This window comes from Pogonomyrmex barbatus, unplaced genomic scaffold (assembly GCF_055798465.1).
Source record: "Pogonomyrmex barbatus isolate J1 unplaced genomic scaffold, ASM5579846v1 scaffold2, whole genome shotgun sequence".
NCBI lineage: Eukaryota > Metazoa > Arthropoda > Insecta > Hymenoptera > Formicidae > Pogonomyrmex > Pogonomyrmex barbatus.
The window spans coordinates 11,372,695-11,393,913 of record NW_028297116.1 but is presented as its reverse complement, the minus strand read 5'-3'; the positions used below and the strand labels follow the sequence as shown (position 1 = coordinate 11,393,913).

Genomic DNA, 21,219 nt, shown 5'->3' with positions numbered 1-21,219 from the left:
CAAACTGCAGCGATCGTCGCAGTTCAGCCACGTCGCAGAATTTAGAATCCGTGACCGCCGATTAATCTCTGAGCGGTCGTTATCCGTCAGGTTCTCCACGCTGGTCGCGTTTGGAGTTTAAGTGCTCGGCTTGGTGGATGGTCAGTGATGGTTTCCGGAAGTGTTTTCCGTGCTATTACGACGCGCGATATGAATCGATCGGATACAGCGAGATGGAACTCTGCACGCACGCCAATTCGCGTAGACAATGAAAGCAAAGACATTATGATTATATGAAGCTGGATAAAATTAGAGCGCACCAAGGGGACGCGGAATGTAATTTGATATAACGCTTCCGAGCATTGCATCTGTCTTATGAAGACGATGCTAAATTTGCGTGCGAAAATGAACCTTCTCAATTTAATATATTTGTTATTAATAAACTAAATAATAATTACTAAATATTAATTACTAAATAAGAAAGATCAAATATTTTTAGATAACTATCTTAATTCACAGATCGTAAAACATGTGATCTGTTTTATCTTGCAATATTGCATTTTTAAGCACGGCATGTTTAAGCACGATATGTTTAACGATATAATGCAAATTAATACGATCAGCTGAGGAATTTGCCAATAAATTTTGCACACATTTAATTCATTTCTTCGACGATTGTGATGATGGGTTAGGCAAGGGTAAAGTCAGAGGACTAACTACTTGTTAAGTACTCGAGGTTCTCTCCCGAAGAGGTCAGCGCAAAGGAAGGGTTACGATCTCGTTGATTGCTGTAGTTCGACTATGGTTACCATATCGAGGATTGTAATCGCCTGGGGAACAATAATTAGACGGAGGAAAAATCTGCCGGCAATCGACGTAGGTGATATACGATTCAAGCAAGTTGTAAGTAGCACGCCGTTGTTTCTTTTTTTGTTGAAAAATGAAATTGTAAAATTTATATAAATATATTTTAAAATTATATATTTAATACAAGTTTGTTTAATATTAATAATTATACAACAATTATTTTCTTTACAAAGCATCTCTGATTCGGCAATTTAAAATTGATCAAAATATATGAACATTGATATAATCCGTTGTTTTAAAGGGAATTCACATGTACCTGTCACTATTCATGTGCACTTTGAAATGAATGTATCGCATATAACAGTTGATATATTTGTATGTATTTGGAGTTTTCAAGTCATTTGTTTCTATTTTTCCGACATTCCTCTTTGGGAGGAAGTGAGGCTATTTAACAGTCCCCACGATTTGGATAAATGCTGTAACATTTTGTAAAATTTCCATGGAGAACGCAACGCGGTTTCACATTTAAGCGATTTAATACTTTTCTTCGGTCACAATTTATTTCACTCAATGGATAATCGATCAATCCGTATTCAATTCACATCGAGTTTCATGAAGCACTTTCGTCAGTACTCGTCATCCTTATTTAAGCGATATTTAATCTCTGAGGGACGTGTTTTCATTACAAAATATTTCTGTATTTGTCTGCGAAGTTTCTTAAGAGTTTATGAGGAAACTCCGTCGTTAACCGGCCAAGGTGGGTACCTCTCGAAGAACCTCTCGGTGTTTGCCTCGTGCTACTACGCGGTGCTCTCTTTGCCATCCCCTTAGTTTCACCACCGGTACTCTGAGGAGCCCCCGTTATCTTTTTCAGCGTCCTCCTCTCTCCTGTACAGCTACAGTGGCACCGCACCGCAAAATCCATCCTTTTCCCCGTACGCGCGGAACGCGCGTGGCCACAACCGACTCTTTGGAAGTCCGGGAGAAGCTGCAGACGAGACCAACTAACTTGCATAATACATTTTAATTTATAGTGATATTATGTAAAACAAACAACTTCACCGACGTGCGCGTGTTTGACTGCGCCAAGACGCAAAAATAGTAAACGTTCCAATACCCAAGATGTACGCTTAGGCATAATACACAATAATCTATACGTTAATAAAAAAAATTAATTAATCGTAAATATGAAAATATATTTCTTTATAATTTCTTTATAAATAATAACGATAAATTATTCTTTTGCAGCTTTGGTGTTGTATGCTGCCATATATTATAATATTAATATTAATTTAATTAAGTTAATATACTTTTTGTAAGTAATAAAATAAATACATTTAATAAATAAATAAATACATAACATTTTTCTATTATAATATAATGCATCTTATGTCACATATTCAAAAATAAATCTTTCTGTATATTTTCTTCGCTTTACTCTAAAAGGCACGAAGTTGGGGAAAGAAAAATTAGACGAACAAGAGTCATGCCGGAAACGTTTGTGTAAATACAGCTGCAACATGTTGCGTTGCAGAAGCAACCCTATAACATCTCATTCTGCATCGACATGTTTCTATTTTCTCACTATTTATGGTTACTTAAAGAAGTAAACGATGACTCCTATGTGAAGCATGTTATGTATGTTTAGTTATATATATACTTTGCACACAAAAGCGAATTAGTACATTTGCGTCACTAATTTTTGTCAAAAAAAAAACGTTTTGGATAGGGTAAACAACTGGAAAATTGCTTTGACCTAACGAGTTCGAGTACTGCAGTTCATTGAGCGAGGTTGGTTCGTTCAGCCAGAGTCTAGACGATTCGTACACCATAGTGATAATGACAAACATAACCGTTACTGACCAGAGGTTACTAAGCAATAACGCGGAAAAGCAGCTTTTCGGTCACGGTAGCTTGGAGGTAAACCGAGATAAAAACTGCTCATCTAGAAAATTAAATAATAAATTATTTCTGTCTCCCTTCCTACCATGTTCTGTTACCCTTTCACACACACATACACATATACAGGTTCGAATTTACTCTTACACAAAAATGGCAATTAAATATTTTACCTTTTATCTTTTCCTTGTAGAATAATAGCGCAGGCTTGATTAATTCGTCGTGCAATTAAAGTCGACCGATCTTATTCTTGTATCCACGATATCACAAATGTTTGTATATTCTAATGAGTGAATCACTTAGGTGTTAATGACCTGTCGGTAATCAAGATAAATTGCGCACACGGATTCTTCACTCAATGAAAGCAATTGTATAAATTGTATAAATCGAGTGCTTATAACGCAGATGTGAATTACGACATTTCTTTTAGTTTTCGTTTAGGTATTGTGATACTAATTGAGGATCAACGGATTTTAAATTAAAAAATCATTTAACTATTCGCAGTTTACTTTTCAATTTAGCCATGTTTATAAAAAATATCTTAAAAGATATTTTTAAAAAATAGAAAGTGTTTATATTTAAAAATTGCAAATTAATTTTTTACTAACAATTTATTATGACAAAATGCTACTTCAATTAGAATGATAATGTAAATAAGAAACCCTGCAATATGAGCTTGACAGACAACTGTATCTGATATATAGCGAACGTTGCTCTCAACAAGAGTCAATTATTTCCGACACACACACAGAAAACATCTCCGCCATGCATGCTTCTCCATTTCCCATGACGCTAAGCCACGAGGCGCGGCGTTAAAAGACCTAAACACCGCAAACCCAAACGCTCACTAATTTTCTGTTTAGTCGTAAAATAAATTCTCCGCGGGCCAGGAGGGTGTGCAGTAGGTTCGAAACGAGGAAAATGGTTCTCGGGCGCATTTCCACCCTTCTCGCAGAAGGGCGGCGCGGCGGTAGCGGCGGCGAGCATCGATGATGGTGGCGGTGATGCCATTTACCGAGCAGCAAAATTTCAAACCAGAAGTAATCGAATTTGTTGGCGTCGTTTAATGAGAGCCGCACAATAGTTGTCCGTATAATTGGTACATACCCCTCCGTTCATGCCATCGCAATTCAAACGATCCTTCCTGCACGTCTCTCCTCACAGCTCTCCTTGCTGCTCATCAGCGTCGCCGTCACCGCCAATGCGAACGAAGGAACGGGAGAAAAAGAAAGGAATGTATGCGCTATAACTATTTGACTCGAACGGCTTCTTATGAGAGAGCATTAGTGAGTCTTAATTGCGCGCTCAGAAGTTTAGTAAACTTATTTTACCTTTCCTTATAAAAGAGAGGTTATTTTCTGCGCACAATAATGTATATTTTTTGATCCATTTCTTAATTAACGCTGAAGTAAATGATTTTAATCAGCTATCGAAAATTATATTTTCGAGCTATTGAAAATTATATTTTCAAAAAATGTGTTTTATTTATAGTATTTTATTTATTTTAGCAACCAGACAATTACGAATGAGAGAAATATCGGTCCCCAAATGCCATCTGATACCCAAAAACTCTTATGTTTCGACTATTTACCAATAGTGATTAAATGTTCCATGAAATCACGAGTTCCACGTCATAAGATTTTAAGAGTATCACCTAGTGTCCGTATCATTTGGACACGTTGCTTTTACTCCTCCTGACGGTTCAAACGCGCACATAGATGTAAGTTCGCGAATATATATGAACATGTTTTTCGAATAAATTTAAAATTTGAAGCCTGTACTGACAAAACATTTTGTTATCTTTAGCATTTAATTACAAGGCATTTAACCGCATGACTATTCTTATTTTCTTTTTTTTTTTTAATTTTAATCATTAGTGCGTTCGTATTTAAGCGAACCTGTGTTCTCTTTCTGTTTGTTCATCTTCATACCCGACAAAATTTTGACCATTCAGAGCTGAAAAATTTTGACCATTCCTGATGCTGAAACTAACGAAGATCAGGCGTCACAAGTTGAATGTAAGTGTCGAGTCCGCTTGGAGAAAAAATACACACTCGTGGGAATAAACGGCGTACATCGATCCTTGAAAACAGTATGGACCCGCTCTTTCGTTCCGCTCGTCGTGGAAAGTTTAATGACTTTCTGTTAATTAACGTCGCGCGGACTGCGAGCTTAGAGTAGCGATGGTCACTCCAGTCAGTCCCTCTTCTCCACTATCTCCCCTTCCTTCTCATCGCTTCTCTCTCTCTCTCTCTCTCTCTCTCTCTCTCTCTCTCTCTCTTTCTCTCTCGTACTTTTCGCGTGCTCGCCCTTGTTCGACGGCAAGCGCATTCATGCCCGTGGATCGTATCGCTCTTGCCAGAGCCAAACACAAATACGCGCGCCGGTCATCCCGTTGTTCACACACGTGGAATTGCGGCCACGCACTGGACCGCCGAGCGCGAAACAATTTGCCAGTCGATAAATTTTTATAGAAGGTCGCACCGGCAGGGAGGAGGGAGGGCACCAGAGATGGGACGGTGGATACCTGCCACCAAAACGGAATTGAATCGATATATTTATGTACCGGTTACCGAGGGAAAGGGTTGGCGTTAGCGCTCGTGTAATTGCCGCCAGGGTAAACTTAATTTCGGGAGACGACCGACTGCCATGATGCCTAATCCGTGGAATTCGTGCGTCACTCCGTTTACGGTTAAAGGTGAACCGGGCGCAACCTGGACTTGCTATCCGAGCCTTTCCTAACGCTCGCTCAGTCTGTCGCTTCTTTGTGCCGAATAAATTAAACAAGCATTTGTTGACACAATTCGATGCTGATGTTAATTCTCATCCACGCAGCAAGCGAGTATCTATCTATTAAGGGATTATGGAATTAAGGGATAATTTCCTATTTTAGTTTAACAAAATGATTTGTACTATATGTCGAATTATAAATGAATATTTTATACGAGCTATTTATTTTTTAAATACTGTACTTAAATACAAATATGAATTAATTTTAATAAAATAAAAAACTCCACGTTTAGTTGTATATTTTAGGAACATCTCGACACTCTTTGTTCGATTGAAAGAGTAAATGTATAATGATTCTCTCGAACCCTCTAGTTTTGAAATGTCAGGAAGCGATAATGCACGAGATCGCAATGAAGAATTCGAATTGACTAGGTACGAAGTGATATTTTCATGGCTGTCATCGGCGATTGAACTTTAGGCAGTTGTACCTCGGGGACCGATAAAAGACCGATTCGTTTCATTATCGCCGTATCCGCTGACAATCCTCGCGGATTAATGCCCTTTCGTGTTCCACCGCGGTAAACGCGTCCTCGGAATTTATTGTAATTGGTCTTTTGATATAACGTCGCGGCGCGAGCTCACGTGCCGCGCATTTTCACCTCTCTTTCTCTCTTCTTTCTTTTCCACCTCTATCATTTCCCCCTTTCCTCTGTCATTTCGTCCCAACCCTCCGCCAGCATTGCTACCGTCTGACCACTATTCTCCGAAATAACGATAATATTTTAGGAGACATGAACGATGAGTAGCGTGGCTGTTTTTGTTAATCTTCTGCAAGGATAAATAGTGCAAGTGATACTCGTACACGTAAATCGGACGTTTCTTCCTTTCCTGACGTGATATCCGGGTCCTCGAACTTAACCCTGTTTCCTCCGACGAAAATTTTTCTCAGAACTTTTTTTTCTATATTCTAACATAGAAATTAATGATTTATTGTATACTTTTGCGTTTCTTTGATCTGTTTTATAAAATCTCACAGACGACGATTTTATTGCTTCCTTCTAAATATACTTGCATTCTCCGATGCTGCGCAAAACAACTTCTGATTCGTTCAACTTAATTTAAATTTTTTGTGCTTATCAAACAGTTTCGTATGACACGGCGTTCCTTTCCAGGTCGTGTCAGCCGGTGAACGAAGAAATTCCATTGCCTCGAGAGCGATAGAGCATCGCGCAGTAACGGAAGACAGGCGGCTGGGAGAGGCAAGGTCGGGATGTATCTCAGCAAACGACTCGAACTCAGAAACCGAGGTCGTTCGGCGAACGTACGAGAGACGAAACGCTCGAAACTCGAAGGAAGAGCGCAATGCACGGGGATCTGGCGGCGGGGAGAAGCGAGGAGAGAGGGGAAAGGATGGTGCCACTGTCGACTACGGAGGGTAAAAGACGGGGGTAGCTGGCTGAAGAGGCAATATAGGAGAAAGCTTATTATTGGACTTCGCTGCACCCGAGAAGAGAACAAAATACAGGCGAGCAGTGATTGCTGTTTCCAATTGAACCCCTCGCCACGCCACGCTCTCTACCTGAATGAACGCGCTAGCGGAAAATAATCAGGCCCCGCCCGGAGCTACTATCTAGCATTCGCGTATCCACCCCCGTTCTTACTCTTCTTCCGTCTTCGCGTATCGGAGTTGTTGCTCGACGTCCCTGCTTGTTTCAGGTATCGAGTAACGGCTAAGTAAACGTTCGTGAGAATTCTCATCTCATTTTCTTACTGCGTAGAAACTAGACTTGCTCAAATTATTTATTTCGACTTGCACGTACTTTGCAACAAAAGATATTAGAAAATAAAGCAAAATTTGCCACACTTTAACGTAGCAGAGTTACATATAAAGAAATGCTTACTTACAATATTTCCAAAATTGGATTATTTCAAAATATATTAGGATATTAATTAAAGATATATCAGAATGTATCGAAAGTATGCCAATAAATTGCTAACGCTAAACAACCCGATATATTTTCGATCCGAGTTAATATTGTATCCATATGTCCAATCTCCTTCCGGTCTCACCTGTCTCTTCAAGCGATGGTGTAAAGTAAAGTGGCCGCGGGTAAGAAGGCGTTTGTCGAGTGATGGGGTGGAAACGGGTCTTCTAGATAGGTTGCCAGAGGAGAAGGAGAAGAAAAGGTGGTGCGGGTGGGATGGTACGGGTGTAGTTGGGTGGCAGTAGGATGTACTCATCCGTTGCAGTGCTGCAACTAATGAGACATCGCTAAAGGGCACAAGGGTAGGTGGGTAGACACAGCGGGACATATACGCGCGGGGTAGTAGGCGATACACTTCACCTGAGACTCGGCTGCAGACTGAGATAGACGACGACGATGACGACGACGACGACGATGACGATGCCAACGACGACGACGACGACGACGACGACGACGACGATGTCAACGATGAGGACGAGAGTGCAGGCACAATTAAAACTGACGCTCCTAATGGCAAGTCAAACGCCGACGGGCTCAAGAGATTCTTGACTTTCCAATGAAGCGATTGTTTCATATTCCTCCGCGCGCCTCACCCGCCCTCACATCCATCGACTTCGCCCTGCCTCCACTCATTTCTATCCTCTCTCGCTCCGTCTCTTTCATTTATTCTCTTGTTCGTGCAGACCCGACACATGAATCCTGAAAGCTCGATGGAGCGAGAGACGAGGTCGCGGAACACGGGGGATGAGACCGAGAAACTTTAAGAGGGAGGAATCAGCTTAGATCTGTACACGTTTGCGCTGGCTTGGAGAAGGTGCCTGTCTGTCGTTAACAAACATGGCGCGTCCTTATCCAATCTCGATGTCTCACGAATCTCTCCCCTATCGCGTGATATATCCAACGTGTCTGTCACCTACGTCTTTCGATAAAATAAATTCGTAAGTTATTTTTCTTATCATAACATATTATTCTTCTTATCATATCAAATATCTCTATAATATATTTTTTTTGCGATAGAAATATTTTTAAGATAAAAATGACAGTATGTATAAAATGACATGACATGTGATAATGTAATAACATAATGTATAAAATATATGAAAATTCATAAATAAACATTGTACAAAATATATAGAAATAGAAACAAAATTTGATCAAATTATCAAAAAATTTAAAGATATACATATGAATAAAATTGTAATAATGTGATTATGACTATCTATTTGTTTTTTTTTTTTAGAATTAACGGAAGAGTATAAACTAATAATATGTGTAAGAAAGAAAATTAAAGAAAAGGAAGAAATAAAAATCATTCACAGCTAGATAAAGCAAGTAAAACAATTATCTATTTTCTGTACGCAACATTTGATACAGTAGCATTTTAATGGATGAAAGAGTTTCTTTTATCTGTTATAAATAAAATTTAATAAATTATTATCATTTGGTATTAACAGACTTTTTACTTGTATGTAATTATCTTAGCAAATGAAATCGTTGCTCTTTATTAAATGGAGGAAATCTCGTAATTCTTATCCAACCTTTGCCCTACGACGTTTGCATTGCTAAGAACGGCCACGAATTGTTTTTCTCGAGGGAAAAAGAGGTAGGGACAACAAATTCTTCGTTTACAAAGTGGCATTTGGTTCTGTTAGCCAGTATGAAGCTTCACATCTACGGGTCGCCAGCTAATGAGCAGCAAATCTCAAGATAACTGCGGGAGCACGCGCCGCCGCATGCTGAACGCTGATAGCAAAAACGGAAGGAGAGAATAGGAAAAAAAATGCAGTAATTATTTGTTCCAGCTAAAGCCGAAGCAAACAGCCAGTCGTGTTTTGGACTTCACTATTTTCGATGCAAATATCATGGAATTTTCGGACATTCGACGTCGCGTGATCTCAAATAAATCTCCAATTTACATGTGTTTTATTGTGATCTGAGAAAAAGTTTTAAAAAGATGGAGAACATAACTAAAACACACAACAGAAGAGAAATAATGAATAAAATATAAAGCACTAAATTTTTGAGAATAGAGAAAAAGTTACGTTATAAAAATTATGTTTTTTTGAACAGATCTACATGGAAGAAAGGCATATTTCTTTTATTCTACTTTTCTTTTAATGAAACCTGCGCATGATGATAAGACATGTACAGTCGAATTCCGGAAATATCGTGGCCTTTTCGACGTTATGTGCAATGAGCACGGAGTGTATCCTCGTATATCAGTCCAAGTGTGCTTGTATTTAACAAGCTTTCGTGTATTGCGAAGAACATACTTAAAAGGAAACCAAAAATGGGGGCAAGTAGCTCAAGCTCGGGCATAGAGAGAAGGAGAGGGAGGGGGGGGATTAGCGCAACTTCCAGCGGTGGCAGAGGAGGTGTGAGAATCAACGGAATCACTGTGACACCTCAGGCACTCTCTCATATCACACTCTTTTTCACAGTGAGTAGCGCACAAACAATAACAAACAACACTAATGAGGCTCTTCAATATCGTGGAAACTACAACCGTCGCCAACAAATGAGCGCAGCACTCCGATGTTCGCGACAAAGCCGAAATGATTATGCGACGTTGTTCAATACTCGGGTTCATATTTTGAAAGCTCTTTTTAGACAGTGATTTATCTACTTCTGTAACGTAGTTACGTCAGTATTCAAGTCGTTACACACGGTGCGTGCAATTCGTAGCGGAATATAACTTTTTGCATACAAAATAAATCAGAGAAAAATTATGTTTTCATTATCAAAGATATTGTATGATATGATAAAGTTTTTTTATCAAAAAGATACAAATGATTGAAAGAGATTGAATAAGTTCGTGTTCTTTTAAAACGAGTTTAGACAATTTAGGATTACACAATACGATGATTTTCCCGCGATTTGCACCTAACTGCGATATCTTTCCTTTAATTTCCGTCATTATCTTCCATTCTGCAATACAACCTCTTTGTCCGTTAGCAACAGTTACAAAGTCTACCGTTGCAACAGCTGCGCGAGTATGCAATTAAACTAATTGGACTAAGAAATAATACCAACTGAGAAGATTGCACACCACTGAGCAGTCCTTGCGGAAACCGAGGTTTGCAATGATTATTTGTTCTTTATCGAGGGCGCGAGACGTGGCTCGCAACGTTGCACAGTGGTTCCGATGTCCGCAACACTGATATTATGTGGCTGCGCATCAAGATTTGAATAAATCGCGTCAAATCGGAGCTACAAATCGACACGAGCCAAGTATTAAATCAATACAAACCTGAAATTAACAATCTACATTGTAAGCGTACATGAATATATAATAACATTTCGTAATGTCATTAGCCTTTCCTCTATTAATTCTTGTAATTGAAAGATTAAATATTTATCGAAGCGTATCTGGTCGTCCGAATGTATTTGTGCTGAATAATTTTACTGAAATTTCGGTTGTTGAGAAGCTGTAACAGAGCTAACAGAGCTCTAACGTTTCCAATCTCTGTGCCGATTAATAATTCACAGAGACCGGAGCGTCCACATGGTCCCAGACATCATCCGTGCGCGCACACGCGTTTGTCTGGAGCCCACAATCACGGCTAATGGATTTATATGGCTTCATTCTTTGCGCAACAATTAGATTTATTATCGTTAACGAGTCCGCCGACTTTCGATCGGCGCGGACAAAGCCGTGCCGTGCGCGAAGCAATTTTCTCCGTGAGCGTTCTCGCAGGTGTAACGGTGACGACGGGCGGACAGGGCTGATTCGCAAAGCAGTTTACACCGTTTATACAATGAAGGATCTTTGAGGAGGGCTAAAGCTTAATCGTCGCGCAAAATGCGAGGAGGCACGAGGAGGCGTACGGTAGTTTCCCGTCATCGTTTTTGCCATCGTCGCCGCCAATGAATTCATCGAAGTCAAGGCGGTGAAAACCTATTAGCTGCCAGTCAATAAACAAAGGAACGTTTTGGGCGATTTAATATTGATTAATGGGGAGGTTAAGGAAGCGTGGAGGCGTTTAGTCAAAGTTCTCTCTAAGGCAGTAACGAGGAGAAACCGTGGAACGGGAGAGAGAAAGTAAATGCTTGATAAGGAGAAAGAGCAAGGATAGAAAGAGGAAGAGAGAGAGAGAGAGAGAGAGAGAGAGAGAGAGAGAGAGAGAGAGAATAGTGGAGAAAGAGAGAGAGATAGGGAGAAAGGTGCACCGGTTAGTGTGCGTGCGCGTGTATGCCGAGCGATTATCGAATTTCCTCCCCGTAACAATGAGGTCCTATTAACTCCCACCCTCGGCGAGGTTCACCCGATATAACCCCCGCTTTTGTGTATTGTTAAGTCTATCCGCATTAAGCGATCCATAATGCGAAGTTACTCTTCGCGATAAATCGTTTCAAATTGCTGCGTCCGTTACGGATACCTGCATAAAGCTCGACATTTGATACAAAGCAGCGAGATCGGATTTTAGCTTTCGATGGAGCGCAGTATATTTCGAGGTACGCAATATGTAAAAGTAATATGCGCAAAAGATAAAAAAAAAAATCTCGCATTTTATAAGAGACAACAATTACGTTAAAAATATTTCTAATAATTTTCTAATAATTAGTTAATTAATTATTTCATTCGTTGCAATTCAACTGTGATTTTTAAAACGTATTCCATTTATGAAAAGAATAACAATTTTTACATAATTGCAAAGTAATACAAAGCTCACCCTTCTTTATACTTCACGAGCAGTTCGAGAGTGTGATTTCAACCAGAAGGCATAGCAACATGCTCTAATTTCTCGTTTGCGTTTCATTTTAAAAAAATAATGATTCCCTTTATCTTTGAAGTGCGCCAACTATCTTTCGTAAGCTTCCGACATGGTGCACACTCTCGACTCGTACGCTCTAGAATTTCAGATACTGCTAAAAGATCCCCGCTTTCCGCTTCTTCTTCTTCTTTTGTTTCATTGTTTTTCTCTCGCTCATACGTCTTCGTCTGGTCGTCCTATCGTAGCACGTGTCTTGTTTGCTACGAAGTCCGCGACTTTCAAGAGGATATCACCCTTCCCTCCCCCAATTAGTTCCGTTTTCTTTTAGGAATGATATACGTTTCACTCTTTAGGTGATACCGGAAAGAAATTGGAAATAAAAATGTGCAATCGGATATCCTTCCTACATTTGTAAAATTCTCATTGTTGCGTAAATCATGATACGATGACAATTTAATTAATTTTCAATAAAAATATTTTTGAAATGGACTTTACTTCTACCTGTACTAAGTATATTTCTGCTGTACATAACATTTAACTTCATTTAACTTCGCAATCCAATTATGAAAACTATCATAAACTCCTATTAGAGCATTGCAACGTAACTGACACTATCAAATAAAGCAGCGGTGCACAAACACATTCTTTGCATTTTCGCTTGTCAACAATTAAATGATCACGTGCGCCTATCATCGCGCATTCCGTAGGTTCATTAAGCTCGAAATAAAGCGCCTGCCCGCGTGTACGGGCGCGCGCGCGCGCGCGCGCACACTCCCTAATTGCAACCGACTCGAATTTAGCAACATTCGCACTCGGCGAAACATCTGTCTTAGGTGTTTTGCCTTTCGACAGACTTTCGGAGCCGCGCGAAACACGCGGTGGCGGAATTCTGCAAGCCAACGTGATTGCGTTTTAATTTCTGGTCGCGCGATAATGGAAACCCACGATTCTCGGCCCGCGATCGCACAACGCTCGCGCATAATTGGAGATCAAGAACGTGATGTTTCTCGCGACGTCGCCAGTTTGCGCGGAGCTGGCATTTCGGAAAAGATTTGTACTTTCAGTGTTGGAACACCATCTCTTACGTAACGTGGAAAATAACTTGTGAGAAAATAGGAACGTCGCGTTGCAGCTTAGCGGTCGATCTTTATAAATATTAATATTTCATATGTGAGAGCAATTATCAAAATTATTATTAATAATGGAATTTAAAAACAAAATTATGTCATGTATATAAAATATAAAAATATAAAATCAATTTAGTTAAGTTTATCGAAAATTCCAAATTGTGCATCTATAATTTTAAAAATTAACGACGATTATTTCCTGATCGCAGTGCAAGAAGAATTGCAAGAATTACAATGCAAAAATACACGCTACGATCTATCAGATCTGCTCTCTATTCTTCTTTTGTTCCCTTCGCGAGACGATAGGGGAAGAAAGGAGGAACGTTTTACTCATGAGAACAGGTCTGATCTAAGTATCGTGAAAATCTACCAAATTATTACCCTGTGTCACCACGTGGCATTCATGCCAGGAGGTATGCGTTCAGACTGTGTTGAGGCAGGTCCCGCGGCAATAAATAATAAATAATTCTTAAAACAGTCGCCTATACATCATCGTGTCATTTTCGCGGTGCTATATCCATGCCGGCATCGTTGTCGCCTCCGCCACCATCGCCGCAGCCGCCACTGTCGTCGTCGTCGTCGTTGTCGTAGTCGACAACGCGGAACGACGCGCCGGAAAATTTATCGATGCTAATTTCCCGGCCGCGGTCCTCCGCCGTCGTGGAAAAGAATTGTTATCCTGCCATGACTCGCCCCCGCGCCGTTACCCCCCCTCGTCTTATCCCATCCTCGGGCGCTTGTTACCTGCGTGGTTTGTTTTTCCTACCGAGCGCCGCGACGTTCTAAAGCTCCTTTTTAAAATCGCGCCCTGCTCCTCCGCTTAAATGCCGAGTGACGAATACCGATGTGAATTAGCAATAAAGATGTAACACTCTTCTTTCGTTTCGTCCCTTATCTCATATCCTTCGGAAGTTGTTATCCCTCTGATAAATTGTTATTCTTCGGAAAGGAATATGCCAACTGATATCCAATGACATTCATATCAGAAAACAAAATTTTAATTAAATATCGCACTTATTTTTGTTCTAAAGCATTTCATATTCCGTGTATTTTAAAAATTAAAATTTAAATTAAAGGTCTATTATAAAGAAGTAAAGTATATATATTTAAAATTAATTTAAAAAAGATATTCTAAAATTCGGTACGCATAGAAATCCTTTCTATTGCTGAAAGAATAAAAAAAATACGTTTTTGCCAATAAGGAGTTTTGGATTCACAAATGCATCTCATAAAGAGGCCCATTGTATAAATCACGAAAACCAGTGATCCGGTTGGCACGTTACTATTTCATTTCTCCCAAGTACGGGTAATTTCTATTACAAAAGAGCACGACTTTACAAACGCGTGCATTATGCCCACTTCTCGGCACGCTCGTAACTCCGACGACACTTTTTCGCGGCTGTAATCTTCATAACGATGTCGCGAGTGCCATAACACGGTAAATTACTGGATCAATGCGCTTTAAGAGCGAGACCCGTCTCTACGTCGAGAGGGTGTTCCCGAAGAATGCGACGTAGACAATGCGCGGGCGGGAAGAAAAAAACAATGGCAGGAGGAGAAGGAGGAGGGGTCGGTAAAGGCATGGCGAGGGTTTCGCGAAAAATAATCTTGGAAAAATTTCAATCAGCAAAATGCGTTACATATTCATATCTGTCCCCACGTAATCTCCCCCATAAATAAGATAAGTTATGCCTCGCAAATTGCGCGAGACGTCCGACGTGACAACAGATCTCGTTATTATGTACACACAAACGATTCGTAATCGCTGTCCTTACGAATTATGATAATAAGATTTAGATAAAAGAAACATTGAAAGAACAAATGCCTGCGAATCATTTAGATACCCGCAGTTACAAACAGGTCGAAGCCTCCTTAGGTGAATCTGAAAAATTGCGACGTCAAGTACAAAAAACGACGGGGTCGATATAGGTACGTGAGATTTCGTTGCGTTTCCTTTCCTCCGGATTCCTAGAGTGCGCGGAATTCAACCAGCCGAGCCCCTCCGCGCCGGTTGGTAGTTAAAAGTTACAAGATGATTCGTTGAGTAATCCCAGACCGTTCCCAGACGGTGGCAAATTGCAATCGTGAACGCCGCGATAATTGTCGCGCCAGTTCGCGTAATGACAATTTTCATCGTGTCGTCACACAGCGCGACTGGCAGGGGGAGGACGGTAATTGCCCTATTGCATCTTTCGGAGCATCGTCATTATCGCGAATAGCCCATTCGGATTTCGAATGCTCGCGAATACGTTGATACATTAGTCGCGCGTATATACGCGCTAATCTGCTATTTAAAACCTTTACGAAAAGGCCGATTTCGTAACGTGTTAAAGGTATACAACGTTATTCCCACTTACACTCATATAAAAAAAAAAAAGTACTATGACTTAACTCGACAAAGCAATTCAATTTCGATTTACAGAAAAACGTATAATAGTATACGAGCTAAGGATTCGTTTTAATGAAAATCGTAAAATAGTGAGAACTAGCGGCATTTGCATTCTAAAGACTTTAGAAACGATTCACGATAGGCTACAATTTTAATCCAAACCGTTACGTCGTCAATGTAGCGAGTGTCACCGGGTTTTTTGCCCGGTGTCATCAATCTGTCGTGGCTCAAGGGTATCTTCGAAGTATCACGCTATCTATAACGCGGTGCGCGCGTGTGGCCGTACTTCCGAAGGAATTCCAACCCCGGCGCCGTTGGAATTGCACGGAAGAGTCGCCCGGGGAGTTAAGCTGAGCAACAGCGTTGCACCGCCCGGTCCGTTAGTCTATCCGCACAATAAACTACAATCACAAATTACAGAGTCAAATAGTTTCGGCGTTTCGCGCGGAATGTCGCAATTTCAGCTTCGCGAGAAGGGGTTTTCGGACCGGCGGGCTCTATGGCGGAGAGGGGTGGCGTAGGGTCGCGGTGACTTCTTCCGAGCATGGCAAGAGGCGGGCGAGGATAGAAGATGGAGAACGTCGGATAGAAACACCGGGGACTGGGGGAACCAGACGTGGCGGGAGGAGGTAGGAGAAACGTACTGCTCTAATGAACTTACAATAATTGCCAACCATTGATCTATGGACCAAAGAGTTGTGTTCCCTGCTGTATACCATTACCGAGAACCTTCTTCCTCCTCTCCCGCGTGTTCCTCTTCCTATTGGAAGCCTCTTTTCTTCCTTCCCTCTCGGGCACATCGCTGGCGCGCGTCGCCTGTTCTCCCTCATCGGGATAATGTTCCTAGCCGGGGTGGCATACATTGTGCCTGGCATTAAAGTAATTCTAGGCAGCTAACTGCGACGACGAGGAAGGTTCTCGTCTGCGATTGTTTATCCTCCGTCGAAACGCGAGACTAAATTTGCAGAGCGGAAAATATTAGACTTGATTGCGCGAGCAAATCGTTGCAAACATTTTTTTATAAATATAATGAAACGCGAATCAAATGGCAAATTACATAAGATATATAATATTTTAAATCGACAATGGAGAAATACACATGTGTAAATTCAATAGAAAATTCAAAAATGGACATTTTTGAAACATAGAGTAAGTGATCAATTGCAATCTTTTTATCGCGATAATAGATATATCTAAGAAAAGATATTTTATTAGTTTATTATCATAAAGAAGGAAAACATTTTAAACCACGAAAGATAGCGGGTGACAAGTGTGTGTCTCGGGGACGAAGGAACGAAGGGACCATTTACATGCCGCTCGACAGGCAATATCAGGCGCAGTCGTCGTTTGCTTTAACCGTCCCACCAGGCAATTCCCACTATCACAAAAACAATTAATGCTCGTTAAAAGAAATCCTTGATTTACTGTTGAATAGGGTTCGAGGCGAGATAACCATTGCCGCCGTGCCTTACGCAAAATCCCCTTCCTTAGCTACGAGTTAACAAGGGAGCCACAATGCTTCTAGTCTTTGACTCGTCAACGCAAATAGCTCCATTTTTCCTTAAATTTTTCACAATTGTGCGTAAATCTTCTAGATTTTTTTTCAAAATGCTAACTATTTTTTTGTGTTAATATTATGCTAATTGAATTAACAGTTATAATTTTATCAATAATAAAGTATTTGTGAATATATTCCTTCTTTCGAATGTCATGACAATGGAAAAACTAAATACTATGAATATTTAAACTTCAAATTTCGCAATTTAGATAAATTTCAAGAATAACAATAACAATAAATTTTTTATGACATTTTTATAACGCATGTGAGTGTCTTTAAGTGGCTGCCTCTTACCGTCGCGAACGTATTAGTCGGCAAACGTACAATAGGTGGGTAGAGCTTATGGTAACGGATGCTTTACTGCCGGCGCTATAGCCATTAACGGGTAATTAGAAACAGATGCCGAGCGAATCTTTTAACATAAAGCATAACCTTAATTCATAAAGTGCGATTATTCAGCGGCTGGGACACCCGGGAAGAGGCCATACATCACCGCTACCTTCGAAACAAAAGTTTTAATTATTTATTAGCCAGGGCACGCGCTGAATGCAACATTGCAGGTCCGCGGTACCTCCATACTGCTTTATCTTTTATGTACTTACCCCTTGCCTTTAAGAGATGAGATGAAAGTCGAGAACTTTATCAAAATGAAAAGAATACTTATTCTTTCACCTGCGAGTCGTTAGAATCGCAACAGATTTGGAAATTAATATTCTTTTGTTTTGCGATATTGGATCATTACGATATTGGATCATTCATTACGCTTTGATAAGTTACGCACACGTAGAGACACGCGTTTATCTCGCCTTTGTATTTAAGGTGCGAGTAAAAAGCTATCATATCCCAGATATATGGCGCAATAAAGTACCGTCTCATCCTGTCTTCGCGAGGCCAATTATTAACAGCCCGAGTATTCTTATGATGTATATCGATTTGATTATACGACCGCGCTCGCATAATGCGACCGTAGAAGAATAAAGCCGTTTTTTCTCCGATTACCGTTGAGATCCGCGATGAGGGCGGTGCACGATCGTCGAGTGCGACACGACACCACATAATGATCAGGTCGATGCATCTGACATATTGCTCCGGCTCGTGCTAGTTAATCTCGCCGCTCGCCGAAGAGGCGCCGCGGCGAATTCGACTGCGCGCTCCGGCGAGCCGACGTCGGGAGGATTTGAAAATGAGACAGCTTCGGTGAGCGTAGGACGAGGGACGGGGGAGAGACGCGACAGAGTGACGTGGCACAGGGCTGCCCAGCGAGGACGGACAAAGAAGAAAGGAGCGCGGCGACCTACAGAGGGACAAGGAGGGCGAGCACCGGGGCCGCACCCTGCTCGCGTGGGTCGCCGGATGTGACAGTCGCTCTCTTTAATTACTCACACGCATACGTACGCCGATGCTACGTGCAAGGACCCGGAGGACCCGAGGATGCCCGACACACGCGTCCGCCACCCATACCGACTCGAGTTCTTCGACTTACCCGCGTCGCATTATGTTTTGTGAGTCTGCCCTCCCACAGCACGCGGGACAATCACGTGCGCGCGAGAGGCGAGGAGGAATCCTGTGAACCGATAAAAGAACGACGAAGAAGAGTCGCCACGCGCGTCCGGTCCCGATCGGACCTTATTTGAATGGCGCAGCCTCCAGAGGATCGCAATCGTCGACTTGTCTTGTATACAATACGTATATGATATCCGATATTTTTGTCAAGACAAAATAATATAATAATTATGTAAGCAATTGAATAACTAAAGCGATATAGATGTTCATTGTTATTATATATTATGGCATATATTAGTTTTGTGAATTCTTCATATTCTTCATAATTCTTTTTTTCAATGCGACGTCATGTATATATTATCGCAGCTAATGGAGTCATTAGGACAGTTAAATCGTTATTCTTTATAACACCCATTATCTTCTTGATCATAACTCATACACACCGCGCGAAAACCCGCACGCGGAGCAGAAGTCTTAATTCAGCAATTAACCTAATGGAATGTATATAACAATTAGGCAGTCCACGCAATTTTGTTTCGTCCGCTTAAGGATGAAAGGGAGCTGTTGCATCCCTCCGGCTTGAGATTTTTCCCACCATCCAAGATGGTGTTCCTCGCCGAAGAAAAGAAAAGCAAGGACGGCAACGACAACGATGGTCGACGGCAGCGGTACCACGCGCCGCTGATGGTGCCGTTAGATGGTAGAAGGAAGAGGTTAGCTGTATCTCGTAATTACCAGCTGATAATTTATGTTTATGTGGCCGTAGGAGCCCTAAGCTTACTTACCCCTTTCGCTGTTCGTGAATGGGGTTCAGTGCGCGGAGTATATTACTATACATTCTTACGCGCGTATGAGGGTGCCGGAGTCGCGAGTAGGGCCCGCAGCTTGGATGAGAAGAAGAAGGAGAGGGATTGTAGGAGTGCCCCTTGTTCATATTATACATCCTTAAAGTCCTGCCACCCATTACGTTGCGCCGTCGAAATTTACAGCCGTTTTCACACGTTACTGGGGGGTTAATAGTCTCTGCGGAGAACCGGGAGAACGAATTCTACGGCCTTCGTAGATACAAACCGTTTCCGAGAGGCAGGGCCGAAGGACGGGCTCGAGGAACCTGACCACGAGCTCCGCCATCCCTTGACCGCAAAGAGGGGTTGCGCGTGCCAAGCAAATCGTATCAACATTTCGCGACTGGTTGTCGGCACACAGATCAGCAAATTGATTGGATAACGAACTGACTTTGTGTTTAATATTTTAGAAAAATATTTCAAAAATTGTTAATTAAAAGAACATTAAGACACAATTTTAATACCACTTCGAATTAAAAATCCGTAATCTGTATAATAATATCTTGAAGGATACTCTTACAGTGATATTCGATATGTAATTCGATAAAAATTTTGCAATTAATTCTGTTGTGCCTCATGCAAATTTATATGTACCACTTAATTTTAACATCTACATTTCACAAACGCTATTTTTACCGCAATGCTATAATTGCAACAATGAAGGAGCACAAAAATGAATACACGCTGATTCATTGGCTTATTCTACGGAAGCGTGAACTCATTGAATTGTTTGGGTACTCCACGTCCGTCGAGCCGATTGGAGCTGTTATATAGTCCGGAACTAATTGCGATCGTCAATTAGAACGCACCGGCCGAAACGAGCTGAAGATATTAATTATCGATGGTTCGGCTCGTGCGACTCATGCGCCGAGACGACGAGCGGCAGCAACAGCAGCAGGTAGATAGGTAGGTGGATACTCACAAGCATTATCGGCTAAATATCTGAGAGAGAACGAGAGAAAGTGAGAAGGAGAGGAGGTGGGATAGAGAGGTGTGCGAGGATGGACTGCAGAAAATTAACTTTCAATTTGAACTCTTTATCGCGCCTGCAGCTTTCCCTTAACAGGGCCTGCCCTGTAGATGGTACCGCCGGCAGGTAGCTTACACCTGTACTCCGAACACAGGCTACCGAGGGAACACGTCCCCTCTCTACGTTTCCCTCTCGCGCTATCGCCAAGAAAAACTTCCGGTTTCCTACATACTCGAAGGCGGCGAGTGGTTTTCTGTGCACGCAAGCCTGTCGATCGTGTGTGCTTTCCGCACCAAGAAAGTTTATTTTAAAAATTTACAGTACATCTGTTCCGCCGTCGTATCTTCGTCGTTTACATGCCGCGCATACGTAACTGATAATATCGCGACGAGACAGAATCAACGATGTAGAGAGATATTATGGCTAAAATTATGCTGTACTTTAATAAGACCGTAGGCGTGGGCGTTCAATAAGCAGACGTAGGCTAATAATCGCACGACTACGTAATTTCGACCTATAAACACAAATAAAATTTTGCACGTTTATTACTCTTTCCGTCTACCGCATAACGCAAGACGAAGTGAAAATATCAGTTAGCGAGAATATAGCCGTTTCTTTTTTTTCTTTTTTATGTAATCGATTTTCCGAACACAGATCGTTATTCGCCAAAGCTCTACATCGGTATGTCCTGTCTTATTCATAAATACGCCAT

General features: G+C 41.3%; 1 protein-coding gene across 1 annotated transcript in view; it reads left to right on the top strand.

Moving 5' to 3' along the window:
* LOC105422581 (uncharacterized) overlaps positions 1–6,606 on the top strand; it is a 532,825-nt gene extending 526,219 nt beyond the window's left edge. Inside the window, exon 7 of the transcript XR_016139114.1 lies at positions 6,588–6,606. The gene's annotated coding sequence lies outside the window, so the exon portion shown is untranslated. The remainder of the gene's footprint in view (positions 1–6,587) is intronic.
* The last annotated feature ends 14,613 nt before the right edge of the window (positions 6,607–21,219 follow it).